Raw genomic sequence first — 12,011 nt, forward strand, 5'->3', positions numbered from 1 at the left:
CTGACTGAGGACAAAGCAAAAGGCTGACACCTGGCCATCTCCCCCTCACCGCCACTCCTGGGTGGGGCCAATGTGACTTTCTTTAAGAAAGGCCCAACTATGTTAATGATAATGGCTTGCTAAAAGGGAAAGATTACCTTGTTGCCTGCAAGACCTCAGGTATCAGGTACCTTATGGATCCTTTTTAGCATATGAAAGTTCTATTGAAACCTCCCTCTCCCTTACCTTCCCCCAACCCTAAGGTACAGAACCTGCCATCCCTCACAACTCAGGGCAGCATCTTTTCCTGCCCGTGGGTCCTGTCCCTGTGGCCAAAAGAGGAGGCTTTAACCCACTGAGCCACCCAGGAGCCCCTTAACACTTAATTTTAAGAAAATAGTCTTTTTTCATTCTACCAAAACTAAATTAAAAAGCCAGTCTGTAATTTTGTAGTACTGCCTAACAGTCCTGTACTCTCCTTATGAGTTACCACTGGCTTTGTAAAACCGCATTCTATACCTTAACCCGGGTAAGTATATACTAAATACATATATTTAGTATATGTATATATTTAGTATACATATATTTCTATTGATGTACTCAACGTGCCTTACTGCAAACTTACTTTACCTGATTCAGGTGAATCTAAAAAAAATAAAGAGATGCTAATTTCAAGGATGGGATTTTCTTCAAAGATTGGAGGCTGGAAAGTCACTGGCAGTCTAAAGATTTCACTATGTTTACATGTATTTTTCAAAAACACAAATTCTGTTTGTAATATACAATAGAGACTAAATATTGCTTTTTCTTACTTTTGTTTAAATCTGAATACACCACACCAGAAAGTATCATGCTTACGATAACAGAATAAGTGTCAAATAGCTCTAGTGAGCCTAAAACAGGAGGTTATAAGTGTGATTACCTGAGCATCAGTCGTGCATGGTCTTCAGGTTTTCAGTTACTCAGGAAAATGTCTTGGTCACACATATGCCCCCTTTAGTTACATAGTTTGTTAGCCCTTCACTGGCATTTACATCTGAAAATGTGAGACTACAAAGCACGGATTCAAACAAATCTCAGTAAATTCTCTAAAAATATCTATTATTATCACTTTCCTTGAATTTGCAGGAAGGAAGTTCCTATCCTTTTGCAAAGTGGGTGAAAATATAAATATCACTGCAAACTATCCTGATTCACAGAGAAATATGTGTCCACTTCACAGGAAAGTGATCTAAGATTTTAAATACAGATATAATTCCCTGACCCCCGTTCATACTTAGAAGTAAACAAGTGCATTTTGGATTGTCTGCTAAGGCATCCTACATATCTATGCCCTGGAAGTCAGGTCTTTCAGGTTTATGCCTGCAAGTCATTTGCTCTCCAAGGGCCAAATACAGCCTGAGAAGAGATCATAAGAACTTTTTGATTTTGAAATTCACAGACATTGTGTTCCCAGGAGTAGTTCTTAAAAGATCCTCAGTAAAGAACACTGTCCAAGTTTATATTCCCTAGCCTCCTGGGAATTTTCAGGCTTTCAATTTATTTCCATTTTTACATTAGCCAAGCTCTGGGCACTGTGTCTCCAGAGGTCACTATTGTTATACAGATCCAGAGTAGTTAAAGAACTTCTGCCTGTTTTGGCTAATTTCTTCCTCTGAAAAGCCAGAGGGAAAAATTGGTAACCCTATGAGAGCATTGGTTTGTTTTAGAGAAATCTCTATTTCTACAGTGGAGAAGGTAAAAGAAAATCAGAGAGATAATGTCCAGAGTCCCAACAAGAGGCATTAACAAAAGAAACATGAGATGAATCCCAGTGAACAAGTCATTGACTTGTCACACCACTTTTCTCCTGGACCAGCACCCACACCCAATAGTAATTAACTCTCACTCCTGCAATGAAGGGTTGGATTGTTAAGAAGAAGGGAAAAATAAATAAATAAAAAATAAAAATAGATTAAAAATTAAAATAAATCCCCACTCTTATTTGTAGGTTGGAAAAGCACTCATAGGATTTGTTGAAAAATATTCGAGAGGATAACCAACCAAATAGGTACAGCTCTTATTCTCATTACTACCAGGCACTTCCCTTTGTGTGGTTGCAGTGCTGCAAGGTACACAGACTCAGAATCATGTGCACTGAAATTCAGGTGGCCTCCCTTCTTGAAAGGCAGCCATGCTCACCACTATATGACCAACACAGGTGGCCTCCTTTCTTGAACAGAAAATCCATATATGTGTGTACTCATATGACTTCAGATAATCAATGTTTTATAGCATCCCATCTAGAACAACTCACATAGTAAACTAATCATAATATTTATAAGCATTTTTAAATTCCTATATGTTAATCACTGTATTAAGCATTTCAAACACATTATCTGATTTAATTATTAAAAATTTTCATGGGACTTATCGCCCTTATTCCTCAAAGGGGGAAAAAAAAGGAATCTTCTAGAGATTAAATAGCTTGCTCAAGATAACAGAGCTGGTTTCCAAAATAATAACAATATATCTGGTCTTCATAACTTTTGTTGCACTAAAAGGTATGGCAACATTACATAAAGGTTGGGAGTAGAGAAATGGAAGGATATTATTGTAACGCTATTATACTATACATAAAGTGGTATCATGAGAATGCTCAATTGATTCAAGGGAAGAGAAGCAAAAAAAAAGAACAAATAGAATTAATAGAAATTTATTACAAGATGATAGACTTACACTCCAACTTATCAATAATCACATTGCATGGAAATGGTCTAAGCAGTAAAGTTAAAAGACCAAATAGGATATACAAACAAAACAAAGCAAAACAAAAACAAACAAAAAAGCCACGCAACCTAACTATACTCTGGAAACAGAAAATTACTTATTTTACATAGGAAGATACAAATAATAGATTAGAGGTAAAAGGACGGGAAAGATAAATAATGCTAATGCCAATGAAAGAGGGAAAGGCTTTTCAATTATCAGAGAAAATTTAAGAGCAAAAAATATTATGAAAGATAAAAAAAATTCATGTCATATGATAAAGGGGCCAACTAATCAAGGAGACATAACTACCTAAATATTTATGACCCTAATAACAGGGCTATCAATTCATAAAACAACAACTTACAGAATCTTTTTTACAGAAAAATAGACAAATACACAATATGGTTGAATACTTCAGAACACATCTATTAATAATTAATGGAACAAGTAGACAGAAAATCAGCAAAGATATTAGTAGACTTAAGCAAAACCATCAACTAACTGGCTTGACTTGATTGTCTCTATGAAATACTTCATCTAATTCTAGCAGAATACATATTCTTGTCAAGTTAGCTAAAAGCATTGACTAGGATACATCATTTTTCTGGTCCATCAAGTAAGTCTCAGTAATAAAAGGACTGTAACCCTTCTTAGTATTTTCTTTGACCACAGTGGAATCAAATGGAAAATATTAAAAAGAAATCTAGAAAATATCTGGAAATTATATAAGGCACTTACTTCTAAGTAACCTCCTGGATCAAGAAGAAATCAAAAGGGAATGGCCTAAATGTGCCCATAAAACAGCACAGGGTTGCAGATTGGATAAAACGACAGGACCCATCCATATGTTGTCTACGAGAGACCCATTTTGAACCTAAAGATACACCCGGACTGAAAGTGAAGGGATGGAGAAGTATTTTTCATGCCAATGGGCCTCAAAAGGTGGCTGGGTTAGTGATTCTCATATCAGATAAATTAGACTTCAAACTAAAGACTGTAGTCAGAGATACAGAAGGACACTACATAATCCTTAAAGGGACAATCCACCAAGATGTTCTAACAATTGTAAATATCTATGCTCCCAATATGGGAGCAGCCTATTATTTAAGAAAAATGTTAATCAAGATAAAGAGTCATATTGATATGAATACACTAATTGTAGGAGATCTTAACATGCCTCTCTCAGAAATAGACAGATCATCGAAGCAGAAAATCAATAAAGAAACAAGAGCATTGAATGAAACCTTGGACCAGATGGACCTCACAGATATATACAGAACATTCCACCCTAAAACAACAAAATACTCATTCTTCTCAAGTGCACAGGGAACTTTCTCCAGAATAGACCACATACTGGGTCACAAATCTGGGCTCCACAAATTCCAAAAGACTGAGATTATTCCCTGCATATTCTCAGATCACAATGCTTTGAAACTGGAGCTCAATCACAAGGAAAAGTTCAGAAGGGACTCAAACACCTGGAAGCTAAAGACCATCTTGCTTAAGAATGCTTGGATCAACCAAGAGATCAAAGAAGAACTGAAAAAATTCACGGAAACCAATGAGAATGAAGACACTTTGGTCCAAAACCTATGGGATACAGCAAAAACGGTCCTAAGGGGGAAATACATAGCCATCCAAGCCTCCCTCAAAAAAAATTGAAAAATCCAGAATATACCAGCTGTCTCTACACATTAAAGAACTGGAGAATCAACAACAATCAAACTAACTCCACACATAAGAAGGGAAATCATCAAGATTAGAGCTGAGATCAGTGAGGTAGAAACCAAAGATACAGTAGAACATATCAATGAAACTAGAAGCTGGTTTTTTGAAAGAATCAATAAGATCGATAAACTATTGGCCACACTAATCCAAAAGAAAAGAGAGAAAGCCCAAATTCATAAAATTATGAATGAAAAGGGAGAGATCACAACGAACACCAAGGAAGTAGAAACAATCATCAGAAGTTATTATCAACAGTTATATGCCAATAAGCTTAGCAAACTAGATAAAATGGACGCATTCCTGGAAAACTATAAACGCCCAAAATTGAACCAGGAAGAAATCGACAACCTGAATAGACTGATATCTAGTAACGAGATTGAAGCACTGATCAAAACCTTCCAAAAAACAAGAGCCCAGGACCTGATGGATTCCCTGGGGAATTCTACCAAACTTTCAAAGAACAAATAAGACCTATTCTCCTGAAGCTGTTTCAAAAAATTGAAGCAGAAAGAAAACTTCCAGACTCTTTCTATGAAGCCAGCATTACCCTGATCCCCAAACCAGGCAAAGACCCCACCAAAAAGGTGAATCAGACCAATATCACTGATGAATATGGATGCTAAGATTCTCAACAAGATCCTAGCCAACAGGATCCAACAGCACATTAAAAAGATTATCCACCATGACCAGGTGGGATTTATCCCTGGGCTACAAGGATGGTACAACATTCGCAAATCAATCAATGTGATACAACAAATTAATATGAGAAGAGAGAAGAACCACATTGTCCTCTCAATTGATGCAGAAAAGGCACTGGACAAAATCCAGCATCTATTCCTGATTAAAACGCTTCAAAGTATAGGGATAGAGGGAACATTCCTGAACTTCATCAAATCTATCTACAAAAGACCCACAGCAAATATCGTCCTCACTGGGAAAAAGCTGGCAGCCTTCCCGTTGAGATCAGGAACAAGACAAGGATGCCCACTTTCACCACTCTTGTTCAACATAGTATTAGAAGTCCTAGCAACAGTAATCAGAAAACAAAGAGAAATAAAAGGTATCCAAATTGGCAATGAAGAAGTCAAACTCTCTCTCTTCGCAGATGACATGATTCTTTATATGGAAAACCCAAAAGACTCCACCCCAAACTACTAGAACTCATACAGCAATTCAGCAACGTGGCAGGATACAAAGTCAATGTGCAGAAATCAGTGGCTTTCATATACACTAACAATGAAAATACAGAAAGGGAAATTAGAGAATCAATTCCATTTCCTATAGCACCAAGAACCATAAGATACCTGGGAATAAATTTAACCAAAAAGGTAAAGGATCTGTACTCGAGGAACTACAGAACACTCATGAAAGAAATTGAAGAAGACACAAAAAGATGGAAGACCATTCCATGCTCTTGAAACGGAAGAATAAACATTGTTAAAATGTCTATACTGCCTAGAGCAATCTATACTTCTAATGCCATTCCGATCAAAATTCCACTGGTATTCTTTAAAGAGCTGGAGCAAATAATCCAAAAATTTGTATGGAATCAGAAGAGACCCCAAATCGCTAAGGGAATGTTGAAAAACAAAATAAAACTGGGGGCATCACGTTACCTGATTTCAAGCTTTATTACAAAGCTGTGATCACCAAGACAGCATGGTACTGGCATAAAAACAGACATATAGACCAGTGGAACAGAGTAGAGAGCCCAGATATGGACCCTCAACTCTATGGTCAATTAATCTTCGACAAAGCAGGAAAAAATATACAGTGGAAAAAAGACAGTCTCTTCAATAAATGGTGCTGTGAAAACTAGGCAGCTATATGTAGAAGAATAAAACTCGACCATTCTCTTATACCATACACAAAGATAAACTCAAAATGGACAAAAGACCTCAATGTGAAGCAGGAATCCATCAGAATCCTAGAGGAGAACATAGGCAGTAATCTCTTTGATATCAGCCACAGCAACTTCTTTCAAGATATGTCTCCAAAGGCAAAGGAAACAAAGTGAAAATAAACTTTTGGGACTTCATCAAAATCAAAAGCTTCTGCACAGCAAACGAAACAGCCAAAAAAACAAAGAGGCAACCCACAGAATGGGAGAAGATATTTGCAATTGACAGTACAGACAAAAGGTTGATATCCAGGATCTATAATGAACTCCTCAAACTCAACACACACAAAATAGGCAATCATATCAAAAAATGGGCAGAAGATCACTTCAATCAAGACATCCAAATGGCTATCAGACACATGAATAAATGTTCATCATCACTAGCCCTCAGGGAGATTCAAATTAAAACCACATTGAGATATCACATTTCACCAGTTAGAATGGCCAAAATTAACAAGACAGGAAACAACATGTGTTGGAGGGGATGTGGAGAAAGGGGAACCCTCTTCCACTGTTGGTGGGAATGTAAGTTGGTGCAGCCTCTTTGGAGAACAGTGTGGAGATTCCTCAAGAAATTAAAAATAGAACTTCCCTATGACCCTGCCATTGCATTTACCCCAAAGATACAGATGTGGTGAAAAGAAGGGCCATCTGTACCCCAATGTTTATAGCAGCAATGGCCACGGTCGCCAAACTATGAAAAGAACCAAGATGTCTTTCAACAGATGAATGGATAAGGAAAATGTGGTCCATATACACTATGGAGTATTATGCCTCCCTCAGAAAGGATGAATACCCAACTTTTGTAGCAACATGGATGGGACTGGAAGAGATTATGCTGAGTGAAATAGGTCAAGCAGAGAGAGTCAATCATATGGTTTCACTTATTTGTGGAGCGTAACAAATAGCATGGAGGACAAGGGGTGTTAGAGAGGAGAAGGGAGTTGGGGGAAATTGAAGGGGAGCTGAATCACGAGAGACTATGGACTCTGAAAAACAATCTGAGGGGTTTGAAATGGTGGGGAGGTGAGAGGTTGGGGTATCAAGTGGTGGGTATTATAGAGGGCACAGATTACATGGAGCACTGGGTGTTGTGAAAAAATAATGAATACTGGTATGCTGAAAATAAATAAATTAATTAAAAAAATGAAAAAAGAAAAAAAAAAGAAATTAAAAATAGAGCTTCTGTATGACCCTACAACTGCATTACTGAATATTTACCCCAAAGATATATATGTAGTGAGAAGAAGGGCTATCTGTACCCCAATATTCACAGCAGCAATGGCCACTGTCTCCAAACTGTGGAAAGAACCAAGATGCCCTTCAATGGAAGAATGGATAAGGATGATGTGATCCATATACACTATGGAGTATGATGCCTCCACAGAAAGGACGCATACCCAACTTCTGTATCAACCCTGATGGGACTGGAAGAGATTATGCTGAGTGAAATAAGTCAAGCAGAGAGAGTCAATTATCATAGGGTTTCACTTATTTGTGGAAGAAAAGAAATAACATGAAGGACATAAGAAGATGGAGAGGAAAAGGAAGCTGAGGGAAATTGGAGGGGATGATGAACCATGAGAGACTATGGGATCTGAAAAACACTCTGAGGATTTTGAAGGGGCAGGGGGGTGGGAAGTTGGGCCAGTCTGGTGGTGGATATTTTTGAGGACATGTATTGCATGGAGCACTGGGTGTGGTGCATAAACAATGAATTCTAGTATAGTGAAAAGTAATTTTAAAAATTTAAAAAAGAATTTAAAAATCACATTATTGTATTTTAAAGGGTCGAATCAGAACTTTTTTCTTTGTATTTTAAAAATTTTGATGACATTACTATATTGAGAAAAAACATTATTTTGGACATAAAAACAAAACAAAACAAAACAAAACCAAAAAAAAAAAAAAACCAACATGGATCCAGGGGTGCCTGGGTGGCTCAGTCATTAAGTGTCTGACTTCGGTTCAGGTCATGATCCCAGGTTCGTTGGATCAAGCCCTGTATTGGGCTTTCTGCTGGCATGAATCCTACTTCTCCAGCTCCCTCACCCACACCCACTGCTTGTGTTCCCTCTCTCACTGTGTCCCTCTCTGTCAAATAAATAAATAAATTCTTTAAACAATAAATATAAAAACATAAAAATGTAAAAAAATACAAGTAGCAAAATTTTATTAATTAACAACCAGGATAGTTTGAAACTCTCTGTCTCTTGCTCCTTCTCTCATGTTAACTAGATCCCATACTTGCAAGATAAGCAAATATTACAATGACTTCCCTTGTTACCCTCAGCTGAATTTCTTTTTAGTAATTCTCCAAAGTGTCATCAGATACCCAAAGAATTCATAATCATGCTATTTAAATTAGAACATTTCCAAACCTTTACATTATTTACAATGTCTCTTTTGTTAATATTAAAGTTACTGAATTTGAGATTTACAAGATCCTGATTTAACATCTGTGTGATTTAAAGACAGAAATTATCAGAAGCTACAAGGACTAATTCCACTATTAAGGAGGATAGCAATGGGGCCATATGGCTTGTAGTAAGGTAATTAACCTGTCTGACAGTTTCTTCTTTTTTAACATGGGCATTCCTAAGATTGATATTCCATAGTTGTGTGGACTGAATAATTTGGTGCAAAGTATACAATAGGCACTAATTAGTTTCTTTTTCACATTGCTCTTCCTCATATCATTTGGTATTAATTAGGTACCCAATATATAAAATGAAAAATAAGCAAAAGTACACTAAAGTGTTAATAAAGAAAAATACAAGCTATTAAATTTATATAAAATAGGTTGCTATTATCAGCAGTCTTACACAGACATGAGAGAAATAATGATAATTTCTAACATTATTTAGTGCTCACCATCCTCTGCAGACAGTTCTAAAACTTCTATGTGTATTAAACTGTAAAACCTAAAGAGCCCAATGATTCTTCTATTATCTCTATTTTGCAAAAAGGAAACCACGTCTCTTTAAAATTTGGATAAAATACTGATGTTCTAAACACTAATTTTATGCACATTTTAGTTATTTTTTATTAAGTGATACTGATAAATTTGGTTGGTAAGTCCACATCATTCTGAGAATTATTCTAGGGGCATATTACCTTTTTTTTGTTTTTTTCTTTCTGTAACCAAGTTGCCTCTCCCCAAGTCAAGGTCCAGCTAAATCTTTGCTGACAGCATCAAAGTTTTCTCCTAGCAACAGCACCCAGGCTTACCTAAACTAAATCTATTTCCTTTCTTTTGTTTACCCTTTTCTCCTTCCTGATCAGATTTGCCCCACATTGACGTGAAGGATCCTCTGATTGAGGTTTTCCAAATCACAATGCATCATACTCTTAATTATTCACTGTACTTACAGGGTAGCAAAGGAAGTAGAGAAGGAACGTATCTCTACTCTAGTGCATTCCTTTCATTATATTTAATTTGTACCTCTTTCCTCTTTATTTTTCTTTCTCCTGCTTAAAATTCAGGTTGCTCACTTGATTTATCTACCAATTCTTTTTCAGATACACCCTATATAAGCCATGAATAATATTATTATTTCCTTTATGAATTTCCCAAAATCAAGCCAAAAAATGATTTACTTCATTTTGACATCTGCTGAGGGACATAATATTAATCAGTCATTGAATTGTACTAATGTAATGGACTGTTATGTTATAAAATTTTGCAAAACTTGAAGAGGGAAATGCACCTATAATATCAACAGACTTATACATAAAAATTTAATATATATATATAAACTTATTATATATGTGTGTATATATCTGTATATATACTTTTTAATATATATAGTTTTTTTTTTTTTAATTTGAAAGTCATTTGTTAACTATGTGTTGGTTGGATTTTTACTTACCAGGTGATTATCTCATTAGATAAATTTTGTTATCTCTGAGTAAAAGGTGGAATCTGGTGTTTTCAATAGTCAAAATAAGTGCTTAATTTTGCTGCTGAAGATTACTGAATTTCACTGTGAACATAGCCCATGTAAGTCCTGCTTCTGGGACTTCCCTATTTCCCTTACAAAGAGAAGCATTTTCTCCTGATTTTTGAAACTAGAAGGAAATAAAATCATCATTGGCATTTACTTTGAAAAATGCTTTGGTTTGTTTTCTACCAAAAAGTTGTATATTCATTGGTTTTAGTGTTGGAAATATATACAAGTTTTCTGTTTAAATTCTAAGTGTCATTTAAAGTAGATTACGTGGGAGAATATAACCCCAAACCTCCCTCTCAATCTTTCTATGGGATGAGACATTTTCCAAAAGAAAAGTTGGGCAATGTATAGCTGAGCAAGGCTTAGTTCCTTTCCAGTCTTAAAATAAATAGATATGCCATGGTTAATAACTTTTTATACCCTGAGGAACTGGAGCACAAACTAAGAGTACACTTCTACTCACTATTGATAGGCTATAAATCATGTGCTTCCTGTTGAAAAAGATTCTGAGGAACAGTAGGGAACAATGTCTCAGCAGAGGTTAAATTAGAAAATGGCAAAGATGCCTAAGGCCAGGTTTTGAAGTCTACTTTAGCAGAGAATAAATGAATTGAACAGTGCATGACAAATTTCTGTGTGCAACTTCATACCCCAATAGCCCTACTTCCTCCTCCATCCCCCACATTGGCAACTGGTTTCCACAGACTTAACTCTGAGAGCTGGTACAAATGTATACACTTCCTCCTACAAATACCACAATGAGGACTTTGTTCAAAAAAATGAATAAAATGTTCCTCTAAAAGAAATAAGATGTGTTTGTAATCCAGGAAATCCAATTAAAAAAGATACACAGTGGGGGCGCCTGGGTGGCTCAGTGGGTTAAGCCGCTGCCTTCAGCTCAGGTCATGATCTCAGGGTCCTGGGATCGAGTCCCTCATCGGGCTCTCTGCTTGGCGGGGAGCCTGCTTCCTCCTCTCTCTTTCTCTGCCTGCCTCTCTGCCTACTTGTGATCTCTCTCTGTCAAATAAATAAATAAAATCTTAAAAAAAAAAAAAAGATACACAGTGGTAAATGTGGTTAAAATAGCTAGGAAGGGGCACATAACTGAGGGAAGCTTGAGTAGCACATGATAATACCATTGACCCTTGAACAGCCTGGGCCTGAACTGTGAGCTGTGTTACATGTGGAGTTTTTTTCAATAAATACAGTACAGTACTGTATTTTCTCTTCTTTATGAGTTTCCTACTATTTTGTTATAAAAGTACAGTATATAACACATATATCATGTATGACATACAAAATATGTGTTAATGAACTGATCATGTTATTGGTAGGGCTTCCAGTCAACAGTAGATGATTAGCAGCTAAGTTTGGGGCAGGGCTCAAAAGTTATACACATCCCTAATCCCCACATGTTCAAGGGTCGACTGTAGATTATGAAAGGTACAACTGAGAGACTTTCTGACCTGAGTGAACAATATGAAGAAAGACTTGAGGCAGACTGAGAATGTCTGAAAATGATGCATCGGTTATGATCAGTACTAGATAAGGACAGTATGCAGACTCATTTGGGAGAGAAGTGAAGAATTTGGTTGTTACTAGGACAACCATGGTCTAAATAACATTGAAAAACATAGAGCTGGTTATTATCTATGCAAGACAAAAATATTTTTTATATGGAAAAACACATAAGTTAGTAA

Source organism: Neovison vison, chromosome 7 (genome assembly GCF_020171115.1).
Source record: "Neovison vison isolate M4711 chromosome 7, ASM_NN_V1, whole genome shotgun sequence".
Classification (NCBI taxonomy): domain Eukaryota; kingdom Metazoa; phylum Chordata; class Mammalia; order Carnivora; family Mustelidae; genus Neogale; species Neogale vison.